We start from the raw sequence: 19,342 nt of genomic DNA, 5'->3' as shown, positions 1-19,342 counted from the left end.
TAGAAGTATAATTATTAAATAAAGTATTATTGATTGACCTGGAATGGATCTTAGAAAGCAAATCCATCTACCTTCAGGGAATTCTCAGAGGCAAGACTGCCACATCGTTACTAGCCATGGAAATGGAAATAATCATCATTCCAGTGCAGAGCAAACTTTAAAGTTATTTACTCCTCTCTTCCAAAAAAGTTCTCCAGTTTCAAGCTCATCCTCTTTCTACCTCCCAGCTTCCTTCAGGGTGGGAAGTCTGGACCCTCCCTGCCCTGCAAGGATCACTCCTACCTTTTCCCCAACTATTATCAGAGAGAATCTGATTGCTAATACTGTACATCCCTCAGGTACAGTCTAGCTTAGCTAAGCTATATTAGAGCTGACTAAAAATCACCTTTATCATGACCCCCTAAACACCATAATGAATCTATTGATATCTACATAACAGTTGAATGATCCCTTCCTCCCAGGGTTGTTTAAGAAGGATCTTTTACTTCAAGGGCCATTAGATTATGAGGTTATAAGACACTGAAATAAATCATGTCTCAGTAACATCACATGTATGTCAGTGGTACTCCCTAAATGCAGATTACACCCCCTGAGAATTCAGGGATGTCCTCTTCAATGCAATTCAATTCAACAAACTTTTATTGAACCCCTACCATGCAACAGTCACTGTGCTACAAGGAGAAAAAAATGAAACAGCCCCAGTCCTCAAGGAGTTGATGGTCTAATGCAGAAGTAATCTGCATCACTTTCTGTCTGCACTTTCTCCACTGGCTCCATCCTTGCCAGAAATACCCTTGAAGGAGATTGAGGACATAGAGAATATGAAGATGGAGGACTTTTTTTGAAGAAAAAAGTAAGTAACATCAAAGTGTGGTCTGGGTAAGTGCAATTATTATTTCCATTCCAATGCCTGGTAATAGTATAGTTGTCTGGGTTCCCAGTTCTCCCTGAAGGTAGATGGGTCTGCCTTCTTGGATTCATTCCAGCTCAATCAATATTTCATCTAATATTTGCAGTTTCTGTATACCATACAAAATGCATTCTAGTCATTTATATTGATTTTTCTTAACTCAGCTAGTCAGTCAATAATATTACTCCTTACAACAGATCCTCAAGGAAAATCTTAATGAATAAATTAATTGCTCATTCCTTACATACAGATCATAAATATCCTGAATCCTTTCTAAAACAGTATGGTGGTTTTCCTTTTTTTTCTTAACCTAATAAATATTGGGTTGCTTGCAAGATCAGATAACCATGAAAGGAGTAGCAATGGATTTGGAGTCAAATGACTCATTCAACTTTGCCCCAGAACTCTGACGACCCAAATATTCAATAAGTCAAACAAATTGACCTTGTTGGCCAGGGCCCAAAGCTCTGGGCTTATGTGAACTATAGATTTATCCTAAAATCATATCTCTTTGGCTCATTTTGCCCCCCTACCCCCAAACCAGAGTTTCCTCTGGGAATCTTCAGAATAGAGCCCTTGTCTAGATATCCAGTGATGTGAATAACAGGGTTCACTAGTTCCCATGCAATCAATCAAGGTAACAATGAATATCAAATATAAGATAGCCTTTATTTTACCTCAGTGATTAAATGAAGAAAATACGAAAGACTCACATAAGCCATTAATATAATTCTTCTCCCTCTTTGCTATACCCCACTGTCCCCCAAGGAGACCATACAGTTTTCTAGACTCATAACACCAATATGTGATTTGAATATCACACAAAAGAGACTTCCAACAAAGATGGCAGACTGACACTCTTCCTCATACCTACTCCAGCAAAAACTTAGAATTAATAGCAAATGAGATAATGGTCAAGAAATCCAATGAGAATCTATAATAAATGACTTAGTCCTCTGCAAAATTACATAAAAAGTCAGCCAGCATCCCACAGGCAATAGAAACAAGGATCATAAGCAAACCCTCAAATTTATGAGCCAGAGACATGTGTAGCATGCAAGGCTCTGTGTCCATTCAGAAGAAAAATGAAGGGCCCTGAAAGAATCGACCTAGGTGGATCAGAAAGCCCCAGGGTGGGAACCCTGAAAGCCCTGAGGAACAGAAGCAACCAGAGAGACATGGCAGCACTCAGATTGAGAAATTACAAGTGTCCAGGGGCTTCATTTCCAGAGCATTCTGCCTTAGGGGCCACTAGAAGCCCTGAAGATCCAGTACTCTAGTCCTCAAAAATGGAGGGGGTGGTGAGGGCTAATCCTTTGAGATTGGAAGTCAGCACAGAAACCAATGGGACTCAGGATAAAACCAATCGGTCAACCATCCTATCCTAAAGAACAGGAGAGGGAAGAGCCAGACCTGACACAGAAAGTAACTCCATAATTACTATAAGCATTGACTCATAGGGGAAAATGGATTTTTCCATAAGGACCATGTGACTATCTAGAAGAAATGAAACAAGAAAAAATTTTAATGAAATAAAAACTTCAAAGGAAAGAATTAAAAGGACACTAATAGCTTAGAAGACAAAGTGGTAAATCTTGCCCAAATGATGGGCCCCCTGAAAATTAGAATAGGATACATAGAAATTAATGGCTCCATGGGTCAGCAAGAAATATTAGAACAATTTCAAGTTTGAAAAAAATAAAACAGGTATGTCATATAATATAAATAAAAAAAAACTTACGTGAAGGACAGCTAGGTGGCACAGTGGATAGAGCACCAGCCCTGAAGTCAGGAGGACCTGAGTTCAAATCTGGCCTCAGACCAAACACTTAACACTTAGTAGCTGTGTGACCCTAGGCAAATCACTTAACCCCAACTGCCTAAGCAAAAAAAAAAAAAAAAAAAACTGACATGAAAAACAGGTCAAGCAGAAATAATTCAAGATTGGACTCTCTGAAAACCATGATTATTTTTTTGATAGCCTGCAGACTATATTTCAAGAAATCATAACTGAGAAATGCCTTGACCCTATTACAATCAAAGGAAAAAGTGAAGACTGAGAGAATATACTGATAATCTTTCCCAAAAGGAATGTCATAGCCAACATTTAGAGCTCTCATGCATATGTATACATACATATGCATATATATAGATGTACATACATATACGTATGTATATGCATATATATGTATATGTATGTATGTATATATGTATTTATTGCAAACATCTGGAAAGAAATGGTTCATGTGTGTATATCGGAGAATCCAGAAAGAAAAAGTTCAAGGTTAAGTATCATGGAGCCACAATCAATATCACATAAAACCTGGTAACTTATGATGTAAATGAGATGAGACTTTGTAATACAATATTCCAAAGGGCGAAAGATAGAGACGTACAAGCAAAAATAACTTACCTTGCAAAGCTGAGAATAATCCTACGAGGAGAAAACGAATCTTTTAATGGAATAGAGCATTTCTGATGAAAAGACCAAAGCTCAGTAGGAACTTTGAAGTACAAACACAGGAATACAGAGAAGCCAGAGTGACAAGTTTATCTGATCAATTGGAAGGGGCTCTGATGCAATGCTAACATTCTGCTAGGGAAGAAGAGTTTTCATGTCTTCAGAGTGTATCAAGAAAGTAAAAAATGAAAAACAGAGGACCTGGGAGTAGATTGATTATATCCTGAGCATTTGAAGAAGGGAAAGAAGAAAGAAAGTAAAAGGATATTTTAGTGTAGTGTAGAAAAGAGGAAGAAGGAGTGGAGCTTGCTATTTCTCGTAACTGAAGTGTGTGAAAAGAGTAATATACAAACATGGGGAAAGTGGAGGAGTGATAGGAGCAGACACCCAACCAACCTCACTCTTTCTGAACCAGACTGAACAGAGAGAGACAGACAGACAGACTGATTGACTGACTGACAGACAGAGACAGAAAGAGGTAGAGACAAGTTTGGTGGAAAAATTCATAAAACTCAACAAGGAAGCCAGCAGGATGGGGGAGGGACATTAAAAAGGAGGATAACACTGGGGAGGGATTAAATGCAAGTAAAACAAACTCTCAGCCCCATCCCAACCAGGAAGAATTGAAAGGGAAGAAAGAGAAGCAAATAACTTACAATCTAAGGTGGGGGTGGGGTGGGGAGGAGGAAATGGTATCCATCGATTGGCAAATGGAGGAAGAAATTGTGATATATGAGTGTAATCATTATATTATCATACCATAAGAAATGGCAAAAGATCAGATTTCAAAGAAGCGACACGAAGAAGGCCACCAGAACCAAGAGAACAATTTGTACAAGGACAACAATATTTAAAGAAAGATAACTTTGAACAACTTGAGAACATTGTTTAATGTAATGACCAAACCAAGTCTCCAGAGGACCTATGAGGAAGCATTTTACCCATCTCTTGACAAAGAAATGATGGACTCAGAATGCAGAGAGAAACATACATTTTTAGTGATGGCCAAAAGTGGGATTTGTTTGCTTGGTTACGCTTATTTGTTACAAAGGTGTTGGGGGCATGGGAGGGGTGTTTAGCAATATTGATGCCAAAAAAAGAAGGCTATTCAAACTGTGAAAAATGATTTTTCTTAGTAATCATTGTCTTGGAGACTTGGAGCTTTCCCCTCCCCCCCCAGCCCCCTTCTTTCAAAGTCCTATCCTTAAGTTAAGTTTTTCTACAGAAGGACATTTCTGATAATGAGATTACATTGAGTTACCTGATCAAACCTCAATGCACGCCCGAACTGATTTAATCAAAGGTATTGTAGCTCCATTGTGTTCTGCTTGGGCTTGGGTAGAGAGAGATTCTTCTTTCTAGATAGCCCAAGGCTGGGAGTGGTATGGTATGGTTGGGTGGGGTGGTCTGATAGAGGGAGTATTTCCTTTGTGTGGAGATAAAATGATGATGGGCTGTTTCAGCCCCTGTTGAAAAGGTATATAAACTGGGCACCCCAACCCCCAAATGGAGCCCAGCTTTAGAATGGGCTCCCTTAAGGGATCTCAGTCTTTGACTGCAGCTCTGCATCCATGCCACCAGCTTGAGAGAAACAAAAATATGGACTCAGTCAACCTAATTTCATTTGTCTTTCTTATATCAAACTCTACCAAGTTGACAAAACATTTTTAAAATGCACAGGAGAGAGAAGTGCAAGAGTTTTGAAAATAATATTAGAATTATGTACTTTTTTAGAAAAGCAAGTGAAATGAGTTGGAAATTCATAGTTTCATATACAGTCTCTTTTTTTATTCTGCTATGTATATGGAAACTCTCTCTCTCTATCTATCTGGTGTTTAAATTAAAAAATAATCTAAAGGAAACAAATTTGAAGTTACTTTTTAAAAATGTAGTTCCTTGACATTTTGGTGAATCCCAACTACATTCCAATATTACAAATCAGCCAGTCAATCAATCAAAAACATTTATCAAGCACCTACTAAGTGGCAGGCTCTTGGGCTAAGCAAATGCGAAAAAGAAAATGAGTCCCTGCCCTCAAGGAGCTTACAACCTAAGAGAGAAAAACAACACACAAAAGGGAGATGAAAAGGAGACTTGGGGGTGTGGTGGCAAAGTCTGAGAAGATAGAAAGTAGTACAGCCTCATTAGCCTAATGATATTATCAAAAAGACTTGCCACTCCTCTTGGAAAGAAAATTCACCTGAAATTGTTGGAGAGGCCCTTCCTATAGACCTGCATCATCTGAATTACTCACAGTAGGAGCAGAGAAAAAAGTGTAATAATGTTCTGGACCCTCCATATCATGGTTCAGTTTCTTGCTGCTCTTCCCACCAGCTCTGCTCTCCAGTGGGCCTGCACTGTTCTGGAACTCCTCTCTTGAGAAGTTTGGGTTGAAGAAGTAGGTTCTTAATAAATGTATGTTGACTTGACTGTTTATTGACTAACATCTCTGCTCCCAGCTTTGCTATGGTACTCCAGTCTGTGCTTAGTTCTCTCAGGCTCTCTCCAAAATGGACAGATGTGGGACTGATTTCCCTTTTTTATAAACCCAGCACAAAGAGGTAGCTTTGGTCCACAACAGCCTAACCTAATCAATTCATGGGGCAGCTAGGTGGTGCAGTGGATAGAGGGCTGGGACTGGAGTAAATAAGACCTGAGTTCAAATCCAACCTCAGACACTTAACTGTATGACCCTGGGCAAGTCATTTAACCCAATTTGCCTCAGTTTCCTCATCTGTAAAATGAGTTGGAGAAGGAAATGACAAATCACTCCAGTATCTTTGCCATGAAAAACCCAAAATGGGGCCACGAAAAGTTGGACAAACTGAACAATCAATTTGTCTGCAATCAGTGAGACTTAAGGAGGTGTCCTCAGTCTTTTCAAGGAGCTGCCATTGGGAATGTCTATACCAATCCCTAACATCATATCCCTTTAACCTCATTAAATTGATTAATTTCCCCCCATCAACTCTCTACATTAGTCATTTTCCAAACCACAAGGCACAACCACATGGAGGGAGAGGAAGTAAAACAGTACTTAATTATTACAACTCTTTAATCAATCAAAACAAATTTTTCAAAATTAAAGTCAACAAGAATAAGACTAACATGAAGAATTCAATCCAACTGACAGGGAATGTAGTATAGTAATTATTTAACACAAGTGGTCAAATCTGAATTCCCATATGCCTATCTTTTTCCCCATTTTAAAAAATTCTGAACTTAACAAATATCAACAAAAATGATCATTTCTATATACACAGTAGAACAGAGAAGACTGCAATGAAACTGCTGATCTGTATTATATACAGCTTGCTTTTCCTTTTAAGTATATAAAAAACTCAGCATGTAACTTTTGAAGTTTTTCTGCTTCTTTGTGATTCCTTCTAGGTTTCCTTCTTTACTATGCATTTCAAAAACATTTTAATTACTTTTCTTTTTTAAAATTTTTTTCTGTTTTTTTTTTTTTTTTTTGGTGAGGGGATAAGGGCAACCCTATCCCTAATTTCTTTCTCCCATCCTACCACCGCCCACCCAAAATGAGGGGAAAAAATAACATAATTGTTATAAATATGTAATAAATTGTATTAAATATGCTTTTTTGAGAAAAAAATCCCACATTGGTTATGTCCAAAAATGTATGTCTCATTCTGCAACCTCTCTTCCAGGAGATAAGTAGCATTCTTCATGAGTCCTCTTGATCAAAATTCTTAAGTCTTTTATAGTTATTTGTTTTTATAATGTTGTTATTATTGTATAAACTGTTCTTCTGGTCCTACTTACCAAAAGACATAACAAAAGGGATGGTTTCAGAGAAAGGTAGGAAGATTTATATGAACTGGTACAGAATGAAATGGGTAGGCTATACTCTGGAGTCCTTCCAGCATGGAAGAACTATTTGGCTGGCATAATCTTTGAACCCAGGGTCACCTCCATTTTACAATGAAGCATTAGAGTTGGATTTTCATGGAGTACTACAATACTGGTTACATTTTTGAAGTAATTCATTTTGGTAAGTATACTATAATAAGTTGATTTCCCAAAAAACAATAACTTTAAAAATTGAAATAACATATGAATATTTATAGTCTTTTGAAATGTTCAAAATAAAATTTAAATTAATTGTCCTTAAGTTCATATTCCCTAATTATTTAAAGTGTAGGGTCTGGAAATCTCCTGGTTGGGGGACCTTGTACCTCCCCCAACACCATGGGGTGAGTTTAATATCAAAAGAAGACGACAAGGAAGTCCAGATTGATTACAGCAGTTTAATCAATCATTATAATTACTTGCAAACAGAAGCAATCTGGGGCAGCTGACAGATAATTCAGTGGATTCCCACAAAGATCCCAAAAAATTCCTGTGGTAATTATAGAAATCAGACAAAGGGAGGAGGAGCCATAAGGTACTTTCCTTCAGATTGGTGGATATTTTGGATTTTTCCGCTTAGTTAATGTTTTGGCTAATGTTTCAGTTTATACTTAGTATTATTTACCCAGCACTGTTGGGTAAATGCCCAAGCACTAAACGTTAGGTACTGGTCATGTACAGTATCTAACTTATGACTCAGTGTCTGAATTACGATTTTTTAATAGGTCACTATTTTTGGGCTTCCATCTTTCACAGAGTTTAAGTTTATGGCTTTCACTTCTTACTGTGTATTATGGTTTTCACCAATTGGGACCCCACAGTAAGATAATATTCTCTTTTGATAAATACATAAAAGATTTGAAGAAAAATCCATTGGAGTAATTAAAACCAGTGAAGGCAAGGTTCACAAAAACAGTTTAAGAAATTGAAATACAGAAACATAAAAATAAAAAATAAAGTAAAAAGCTCAATTCCAGAAAGTATAATTCATTGTATTTATCATTGGAATACACAAATATGCTATTATTGATGTGGAGGGAAAATGGCTATGTTTACTTTATACAAATACTTTAATTGCAGATCACATGAAACCTAATAAATTAAAAATCTTAAAAGTTCATATGCAGAATATATTGGAAAGACAAAGTAATTTTCCAGAGAAAAGTAGATGTTTCTGATGAGCAAAAATAAATCTTTTCAAAAACCACGTTTGTGACATCAAAAGGGTTACTTACAATGTATAAGAATTTCTAATGTAAAGATTTTCATTCAATAGAATTGCTGGTACTATCTGTCTCTAGAGAGCTTAGACTGTATCTTACAAATAATATGCAAAGAAACTTTGAATGGTTTCCCTTGTAGATAATACAGTGGGAAGGGGAATCAGTAATATTTCTAGAGATCTTTGTGCTTAATTGAGAAACATTTTTTTTATTTCACATACCAAGTAGATAAGGCCATATATAGTTAAAGATGCTCATTTAATTGTAAATATACAATAAGTTGCTGAAGTTTATATGGGAGAAAATTTGGTATTTTGCAAACTTATTAATGACAAGACCATATCAAGAGAAAAAGTTAAAACAACTGATAGATTTTTTAATAAAAATTATGTAGTATTATATAGTATTGAACTTTTCACTGATAGTTTCACTAATGCCAGAAAGAAACACAGGTCTACAAATACTGGTTTGAAATGTATACAATCTGAACACATTACATATCTCACAGACAATCATTTGCTTTGAGAAATATAAGCATGGAAGTCATTTCTCATGTTGTTCCAAAGATAATCAACTTTATAAAAGCAGTCCATTAAAAGGAAAGCTTTTAGAAAAAGTATTATGATATAGGGGCAGAGGAAATAGCACTTTCATGCTGCTAAGAAATGTGCTGCATTTCTTGTGACAAAGTACTTTCAAGGACATTTGAGCTAAAAGAAAAAGATTGTTCTTTTACTTAGCAATAGTAAGAAAGATGAAGCAAATGCATTTTAATCACAAAAAAAAATTACCTCCTGAAATGTATGTATTTGGTGGATATTTTTGAAATCTGTGTACCTTTACAAATCAATGATTAAAAGATTCATTAGCACAAAGACTTTCTTTACCTACAAGAATCTTTAATAAAAGCTGAAATATGTCAGATGTAACTTATTAAAAACTATGTTTCAATTCCATTAAAAAAAAAAAGCAATGCTGCTATTAAAAAGAGAGTATCATCCCTGAACTTTGTTTGGATATCATAAGCATGGTTGTCTTTTGATGTGTTTCTAAACCTATGTCCTTCTGAAATTCACATAAATCCCCTGACTTCTTATATGCTTCATTTTGTGCTCTGGACAAAGGCTCAGAATTCAGGATTAATCCCCTCTGCAGCAGATACAGACGAGAGGGTGTAATGTTCCTATCTCCTATGGTCCTCCTATATCCATAAATAGTTTAACTGGTTTTTTTTTAATATTGCTAACCTTTTGTTTATAACCTATTCTTGATTTTTAAAAAATAGTTTAAGAATTAGTTATAAAAAACATCTAAAATAATGAATAATCCCTAAACCACATAACCTAATTTCAAAAATAGAGAAAGATGGCACCTAAAAAAAAACCTCCTTCTACAAAACAAATATGGTCCTGATATCCAAACCATAAGAGAATAACTTAAAGAGAGATAAAGAAATATAATTAATGAATATAGATGCAAAATTATTTAATAAAGTAATATCAAAGAAGCTAGAGCAGTGATAAATATTAAAAGATTCATTGTGACTAATGTGTTTGTATCAAGAAATTCAAAGATTGTTCAATGCTGGGAAAAATATTAGGATAACTAAATTGATAACAAAAACATAAAGATCTTACAATTATATCAAGAAAGATCAAAAATGTATTTGAAAAAAAAATCATCCTAAGCATGTTAATAAAGGACCTTTTCCTAAAAAATCCAGAGTATTTATCCAGCATTATTTATAATGTAGGAACACAAGAATCTTTCTTAGTAGGATCATGGGTAAAGCAGGGATGCCACTGTCCATTATTTATTTGATACTTTCTTGGAAGGAAGTAGCTTAGTAGCCTTAGGAAGAACTAATGGTCTTGAGTATCTTTAAAAGCAAGCAAATAAAAAACAGTTCTACAAGTTGTATAAGTTTGCATCTAACGTGTTTTTTTTCCTTCCATGTAAAACAGATTAAACAGGACTTCTTTTTTTTCTAATAATGGAAAATCTTTTTGTACTTTGTGAGATTACAGTCAGCATAAAGAACATAAAGCAATACAATAAATGGGAGAAGAGGTAAAATGGACTTCAGGTGAAGATTTTTTTTCTTTGTTTTTCTTTTTTTTATTAATTTAGTTTGATTTATCAACAATCACTTCCATAAGCTCTTGAGTTTTAAATTTTTCTCTCCCTCTCTCCGCACCTCCCTGCCCAAGATAGTGCATAATCTGATATAGGCTATACATACACATTCCTATTAAACATATTTTCACATTAGTGATGTTGTAAGTAAGAATTAGAACCAATACGAGAAACCACCAGAAAGAGGAAACAAAACACAACAGAGGAAAAAAAATAGCAAATAGTATGCTTCTATCTGCATTCAAACTCCATAGTTCTTTCTTTGGATGTGGATAGCATTTTCCATCATGAGGCCTTTGGAGTTGTCTTAGATCCTTGCATTGCTGAGAGTGGCTAAGTCTATCAATATTAGTCATCACACAACATAGCTGTTACTGTATACAATGGTATCCTGGTTCCGCTCACTTCACTCGCCATCAGTCCATACAAATCTTTCCAGGTTTTTCTGAAGTCCACCTGCTCATCATTTCTTATAGCACACTAGTATTCCATTACACTCATATACCACAACTTGCTCAGTCATTCCCCAATTGATGGGCATCCCCTCAATTTCTAATTCTTTACCACCACAAAAAGAACTGCCATAAATATTTTTATACATGTGGGTACTTCTTCCATTTGTATGAGTTCTTTGGGATACAGCCCTAGAAGTGCTATTGTTGGCTCAAAGGGTATGCACATTTTTATAGCCCTTTGAGCATAGTTCCAAATTGCTCTCCAAAATGGTTGGATCATTTCATAACTCCACCAACAATGTATTTGTGTTCCAATTTTCCCATATCTTCTCCATCATTTATCATTTTCCTGTTTTGTCATGTTAGCCAATCTGATAGCTATGATGTAGTACCTCAGAGCTGTTTTGATTTGCTGAAGATTCTATTTTCACTACAGAGAGAAGCCCAGGAAAATCTCTCTATCTAAAATGTAGATATTCTAAAGAATCACTTGAAAAAGCTGTGAGTCAATAGCATTATCGTTGAGTACCATAATATTAACAAAGAAAATTTTAAAGATTAGGGTTTATGGGGACTACTAAATTCCAAATAAAACAACTAAAATGGATCAGTACACCATGCTCCAAGTTCAGGATGGAGTGAATTTTCTTCTGGGAAGTCTGACTATAACAAAAGACATGACATGGAAAGATAAGGAAAAAAGGCTTTTATTTATTTGGCAGTATTCTACCAATTTGAAGGCATGTCCCCATGAAATTTCATCCCTACTTTACAGCAGAACGTGGAGAAACCAGTGAGTATTGTGAGTTAGTTCCTCCACTAAAGTCTTTCTCTGATGCCTCTTTAGGGCACTGAGGTTTTGATTCTTAGAGACTTTGCTAACAAAGTTCAAGGGGGCCATCTCCAGTTGTCCTGATTTCTATTTTACTGCTATACCCAGATGGCTCTGGAAGAGAAAGTGAGGTTGGTGACCTTGCACAGCCCTGCAAGTCATGGCATCATCTTCCTGATGTCATGGTCCTCTTCAAGAATGAAGGACAAATAACAGCATAGTTCAAACTCTTGGCAAGTCCTACACAGTTTGAAAGGCTTTAAGTGCAAGCCCAGTGGTGTACTGTATGGTATCCAAGGGCTAACCTAGTTAGATATGGAAAAAAACTCATCACTATGTTGAACATAGGGTGATGACCTTTCCAAGTCATTACAACATATGAAGACCATCTATTAAGACATGGAGGGGCTATGAAGTTACACTGATAGAATGAGAACCCACATCAAAAAAATTCCAGATCCATCAAAAATATATCTAATATATGTATATGTGTATATGTAAACATATACACATATACACATATTTTCATATATACATATAGATATAGATAGATAGATAGATAGATAGATAGTTCCCTACAGGTAGTGGTTTATCAGGATGATCTCACTGTAAGTAGGAAAAATGCAAGAAGTAACTCTTAAGGGAATTAGCTCAGATGGCAACTTGCCTATCTAAAACTTCCAATTCACAAGTGTTAGGTTTACAGAGTACTTGGATAATACATGAGTCACATGGTATCTCTGCACAGTGAGTACTGAATACCGTCCCTGAGAATACAGAAGCACTCATCCTCATCCAAATAATTATCATGAACTAAAGATATTTCTGGAATTTGGTAGTTATCATGAGAGATTCGTAGAAAATGACATCATTGAACAGTCACTTAATAATTTCACATATGGGTTAATTGTTGGAAGAAATCATAAATAGAGGGGCACAAAGGAAGTTCAAGAACAGAATCCCATTCAAAAGGAATAGCCTGCCCTTATTAACCTTTGGAAACTGCTTGGATAGAAAGTGTGATCATACTTTCAAAGACCTGATTAACTTCCTCACGTGTACATTTTGTGGAAGTTTGCCAATTCAAGTTATTTTGCTATACTCTGATGTAAGGCTAGATAGCTTGTGGGCAGTCTTGTACCAAGATGATAATGGCTATCAAAAGTCTAATGCATATGCCAGTTGGGAATCAGTAACAGTGGGAACTATTATACTATTCAAAAATTAGAATTCTTGACCTTGAAGTAGGCCATATCCGAAAAATTCCCCAACTAAGAATTGAGGGCTCAATTTAAGATAATAATTGTACCTAGGTAATAGCTAGCAGCATCTTAACTTTTATTCTAACAGAATTGCCAAATTTTGCCAAAACAAGTTTGATGCCCCAAACTAGAGGAAGGTAGGTGTCTTGGCTAATTATGAGGTCATCACATATTATGAGGTTAGCGAAAGAGAAACAATGTAGATGTAAATTCATCTCTATCTAAATATGCATCCTGTAGACCAGTGATGTCCCACACATATAGAAACAGTAGGCACTAATCTGCACATAAGGATCTCTGTGGGCTGCACATTGACTTAGTTTTAAAATGTAATGTTATCTATGTTTTTTTGTATTTTTATTTATTTTGCTAAAGATTTCCCAATTACATTTTAATCTGGCTCAGGTGGCATTTGGAAGTTTTTCCATGTGGCCGGTATCTACACATTTGAGACCTTTGATATAGACCCCAGGCAGTAGAGATCATGGTGATTACCATGGAAAGGGCAAAGGTAATCCATAACTTAAAGTGAACAGGGCATCTGTCTCGAGAAAATGTGGCAGAGAGCCTGAGATGCCTTCCAAAGATTATTCCTTAAAAATTATGTAACCTTGAGTGAATCCTCAATACCCAAATTAAATAAAGGTGGCTGACAATAAGCCCAGAAGCAAGGTGAGGGTTGTCAAGATATTAGGAGATACCCTATTTTCCAGGGTTAAGGCCCAGCAAGCAAGCTGTCCCCTGAGCTTGGCATAACAACAATCTTTGGAGCTCACCCTCTGGATGGTCTCAACTATAGCAAAATTCCAGAATTGTTTCACACCAGCATCAGGTGGTCTTTGAGCTCAGATAAGCACCTGTAGTACCCATTTTCTAATCATAAAGCCCTGCTATGAATCAAATTTGTCACATTGTTGCTGTTACCCCTCATTGTCAGGGCTACAGCTCACTGCATAGCCATTGGTATAAGTAATGAGATTTGACCACAATAAAGTGAGTCCTCCACCCTCCTGCCCATTAGGGATAGGGCCCTGGCACTTTTGTCCTTGCTCTCAAGCCATTTCCCTCACTTTGAAATTAAACTTGTTTGATTACTGACTTTTCTTTTTCTAGCCCACTCTGTTCAGCTTCAACCACCCACAGTTTAGAGGGCGATTCAATCTGTTTGACACTAATTGGTGGTAGCAGTGGAATTGGACATGGAACTGGGTCATTGGACTCTCTGGTACTAGTGGGAATGGACCAGGTGCCAACAGATATTTATTTCTCAGTCTCCAGAGTCCAACCTCCCCATGCTTCATCTGGTGAGTCCTCTGTTCTTGTCCCTGCTCCAATTCTCTGAGTTCCCACCTTGGTCAAGCATGCCATTCCTTGTGAGGAAAACTCCAAGCCCCTGCCCTGCCCTCCTCCCTCCCACAGTGATCAAGTTCATCTTTGTATCACTCTGGTAAGGATATCTTGTCTTAACTGCATACCTCTGTTAATTGGCCTCTCCATGTGCTTCTGCTGTTTTTAACTACATGCCTCTGTAAAATTTGCAACTGTGTGCATGCATGACTAACTGTATGCCTTAGCCCCAACTGCTTAAAATTAAAATTGCAATTATTCACTTTGTTAAAACTATATGTGTCTGTTTGTATCTGTCTCGTCATTTTGTCTGTGTCTATGTCTTTGTAAAATATAAAATGTCTGTGTCATTTTTGTGTTGTGAGCTAGATTCTGTAATCTTGAAAAATTTAAAAATGCAGCCAACCAGACAAACTTCTAAGGGTTTTAGCCAGAGTTTAGAACACTGGGAAAAATTAATGAACTTTCATAGTTGAAGTAATTGTCCCAGTAAGCAGTATTAATTCCTGCTTTAGGTTTTCCATGGGACATTAGGTTAGAAGAAAAGAGAAAAATCCTGTAAGACACTTTTTCCCACTGTCATTTCAGCTTTGGCTATATTGGAATTACATAAATAAAATCAGATAATCAAAGGTTGTGGAACTACTAAAAAGTCTTAGCATATTAAGGAGTTTGAAGATTAATCATTTTTGGATTACAGGGGGGAGAACTCCTGGGACCTTGAAGTAACTCCAGGAATTCACTCCCTTCAGAAATATCTTAGCGAGTTTTGGGGTACCACTATGTTGAATTTGTTTTAAGGAAAAATAAGAATTAAATTCTAAAAGTCTTAAAAGTTAATGGCAAGATTAATACCTTCATTGTTCTAAGACAATGAAGGAAGGCAACTAGTTTGGAGGTAATCTCAGAGTGAAGAAAGAAAAAATAGGTAAACAGTTTCCACTTTATAGCAACCTCTTATTAACCCTTCCTTGAATGATTATTTAAACCAGAGACCTCCTGTAACTACCCCAATTCAGAGACCCTCTCCCTGTTAACCCCTTTCATTCTAGATCAGAGTCCCAAATATGGATATTAAAAAAATGCTGGAAAAATGTAGGGAAACTTGAATTATATTCTGGTTGCAAAAATTTGTTAGCTGTGTAATCTTAAGCAAGGTATCTTATCTCTATTTGCCCAAGTTTCCTGATTTGTAAAGAAAAAAATAATCAACGGTATTCACCTCCCAAGGTTGTTGTTAAAAATCAAAATAATATAATGATTGTAAAGTGCTTAACACAGTGACTGACATGCTAAGCACTACATTATTATTATTTCTTTAACTGAATGTAATTGTTACATTCCTGATAACTCTAAAGTGGTGTTAACATGCCAAAGTTAATAAGATCAATGATTTTTATATGTGATAATTTGTAAATGCAATAGATGTCATCTGAAGTTTTGTTTCAAGTTTTAAATACATGATTTTATTTGTTATTATTGTATTTTTAAATTCTCTTATATTGTGAAATTTGAGAGACCATTGTCATAGAAATGCTGTTAAACAAAACAACTTTTTAAAAATCTGGATGCTGTTACACATGAATTGAGCTTTTAAAAGCTCAATTTAAAAGGATGTGATAAGAAAATAGGTATTTGAAAACTGTTAAATATTTAATGAGGTATATTTTGTTATAAAGAAAATAATAATAACAATAATAATAAGTTCACTGTAACAGTGAATTTTCATTTGAAATTCTTGGCTATTATGTAAGTGTATAGTTTAAAGATGTAGCTTTAACATATTGATGATAAGTCAACTATTAGGTATTTGATATATGTCTGAAGCCCCAGAATATGGGTGGTTTTCATTTATAAGTAAAAAAATAAATGAATGTTAACTGTTGGGGAAACATCAGGAAAGATATTCAAGCCCTAAGTTGTGGTTAGTGAAATTCTGGTATTTAAGTTGAAAAGTCTTGGGACTACAATTTACTATTGCTTTGAACTTTGTTTACAGGGATAGTTGTCTGAATTGTCATAAAGCCAATAGAAGAAAATGGCATGTGTTATAGTCTGGAAACTGCTAAAGGTGGATGTCTAAACCTGGGAAAGGTTTTGGAGATGACCCTGACACAGCGTAGATAGGATCCTCCTGATTCTATTTCCCCATTGTGCTATTTCCTTTCTGCAAAGGAAATTTCCCATCTGCTTAATTTTGAACCTTGCTTTTGATATCCCGGGACTATATGATTGACTGTCAGATATGATTCATGTCTGGAATTAAACAAAGCTAAGTTGAGAGCCTCCCCCCATTATGATATATGACATTTTTGTGACTATATCCCTTTTTTTCATTTTATAGCAAATTTCTATAATCAAGAAGTTTTATAAGTATAACACTAAATCTATTAAATAATAGATTGATACTGGAACATCTCTGAGTTACTATAATAGGATGCAAGTATAAACATCTTACATCCTGTATTTGTGGTTAGATTATAATATCAGGATGATATCCTCCTAAGGGGGAAATGATTAGACAAGAATAAGACAAAGCTGTAATGTAAAAAGTTTTCCAAATAAATGGAACAGTAAATTTTGAGAAAAGCAACAGGTTTAGACTGTTCTCTCTAAGAACATGTACATATGTATATGATTGGCTTCCAAATTTATTTATCACGGAAATTCAGGCTTTTAGTATGTTTTGGTAATAGGTTCCCAAAATTGGATTGAGAAGAAAGTCCCTGCTCCTGAGTGGATGGCAGAACCCTCCAGAGACCTCAAGATTCATCTAGTATGGACCCAGAGGCAGCCTACATCCGGATGAGACAGCGGTCCCAAGACTCTGGATGAGGGCTGAGTATACTGTCCTCCTCCCTTTTGTTATGTGCACAGCCACCAAAGCCCTGATTCAAGCATGTGTTGGCATTTTCTTCCTTTACATTCTTGACCCTCCCCTTTTTTGCTTGCAAGCAAACAATAGCTAGCAATGATACCTGGGACACTCTTCCCCAGTAGGTCCCCTCAAGGAACTAACCCCCAGGGCAACAGCTTATCCTGGTCCAACTGGCCTTTTGTGGCGTCTTGGCTTGTATCTGCCTCTCCTTTATTAGCCAGAAGGGTAGAGGTTCTTTCAGATCCTCTCCCTTTGGCCAAAAGGGGAAAATGTAAAGATATTAGGAGATACCTTGTTTTCCAGAGCTAAGGCCCAGCAAGCAAGCTGTGTCCTGAGCTTGGCATAACAACAGTCCTTTGCACTCATCCTCTGGATGAGCTCAGCCACAGCAGAATCCCAGAATTGTTCCACACCAGCATCAGTTATTCTCTGAGCTTGGACAAGCACCTGTAGTCCCCATGTTTCAGTCATGAAACCCTGCTACGAGTCAAACTTGTTGTGTCGTTATTGCTACCCTTCATTGTCAGGGCTATGGCCAACTGCATAGACATTGATATAAGTATTGAGATTTGACCACACTAACGTGGGTCTCCCCCATTAGGGGCAAGGCCCTGGTACATGTGTCCTTGTTTGCAAGTCATTTCCCTCACTCTGAAATTAAACTTCTGTTTGATTCAGGACTCTCCTATCTCTAGCCTGCTCTTTTCGGTTCTGGCCACCCACAGGTTAGAGGCTGATTTGATCCAGTTGACAGAATCTAAGAGTATAATGTGGACTAACCAAAATAAGGGAGATGAGCACAGTGAATTAGGCTTGGGTCACTCAAAATCAAACTATGGTTATTAGAGTGAAGGAAGTTGGGAACCACTAACAGTTATTTTGAACTATGGGAGATCCCGTGAAGGGTGGAGGAAAACAATCAGTGATATCCAAAGTGTACCAATCCATGTCTATGAAAGATCTCTGAGATGATTTTGTATATCTGGGCCAAAAAATCAGGATCTGGTAGGGAAAAGTTTCTACGGGTATCAAATGAAAACTAATGTAGAGAAGAAGTGTGAGACACATCAAATATGTTGAAAGAAAAGTATTGCCAACTTGAGATACCTATGAGGACAATATAAAGAGCCCCAAATTTTTTGATTGGCTATGCAAGGGCTATGGATAAAGTGTTAGAACCAGGAAGTCTTGAGTTCAAATTCAGCCACAGATACTTACTAGCTCTGTGACCCTCAGCATGTCACTTAACTGCTAGATGATTCAGTTTCCTCATCTTTAAAATGGAAGTCATAATAGCACCTACCTCCCAGGGTTGTTGTGAGGATAAAATGAAATATTTGTAAAGCACTTTGCAAGCCTCAAAGTGCTATATAAACATTATCTATATATTTGTCTACCTATCATTATTATTATTATTATTATTATTATTGTATCAGAAGAATATGAGCAATATCTCAAGGTGACTTAGAATTCACAGCCTATATGAACAAGAATTAAAAGGCTTGAGGGGGCAGCTAGTTGGCGCAGTGGATAGAGCACCAACCCTGGATTCAGGAGGACCTGAGTTCAATTCCAGACTCAAACACATAACACTTACTAGTTGTGTGACCCTGGGCAAGTCACTTAACCCCCATTGCCCAAAAAACAAACAAACAAAAAGAATGAAAAGGTTTCCACAATGGGCCAAAGTGTCACAGAGAAGTATTTTTAGTATGACTTTCTTGCTAGGATAAAATCTTACCAAGATTCAGATTTTGAAAGCAAATTTCTCAAGGACATAGCTTGACCTGGCAGAAATTAAGTAATCTAAAACTATGCCATACAATCTCCAAGAAGTTCTTTAGCCAGAGCATTTTAATTGCATCCTGTGATGCATGCTGGGGACAATAATCCCTGAGCAGAAGTCCTGGTGGAATCAGTATGTGGCATTTCTGGTACCTGATTATAATAAGAAAAATGACACAGGAT

The sequence above is a fragment of the Vombatus ursinus genome, unplaced genomic scaffold (assembly GCF_900497805.2).
Source record: "Vombatus ursinus unplaced genomic scaffold, bare-nosed wombat genome assembly UNPS02014802.1, whole genome shotgun sequence".
Taxonomy (NCBI): domain Eukaryota; kingdom Metazoa; phylum Chordata; class Mammalia; order Diprotodontia; family Vombatidae; genus Vombatus; species Vombatus ursinus.
The sequence above is the reverse complement of the archived record's forward strand: the minus strand, read 5'-3'. Positions refer to the sequence as shown.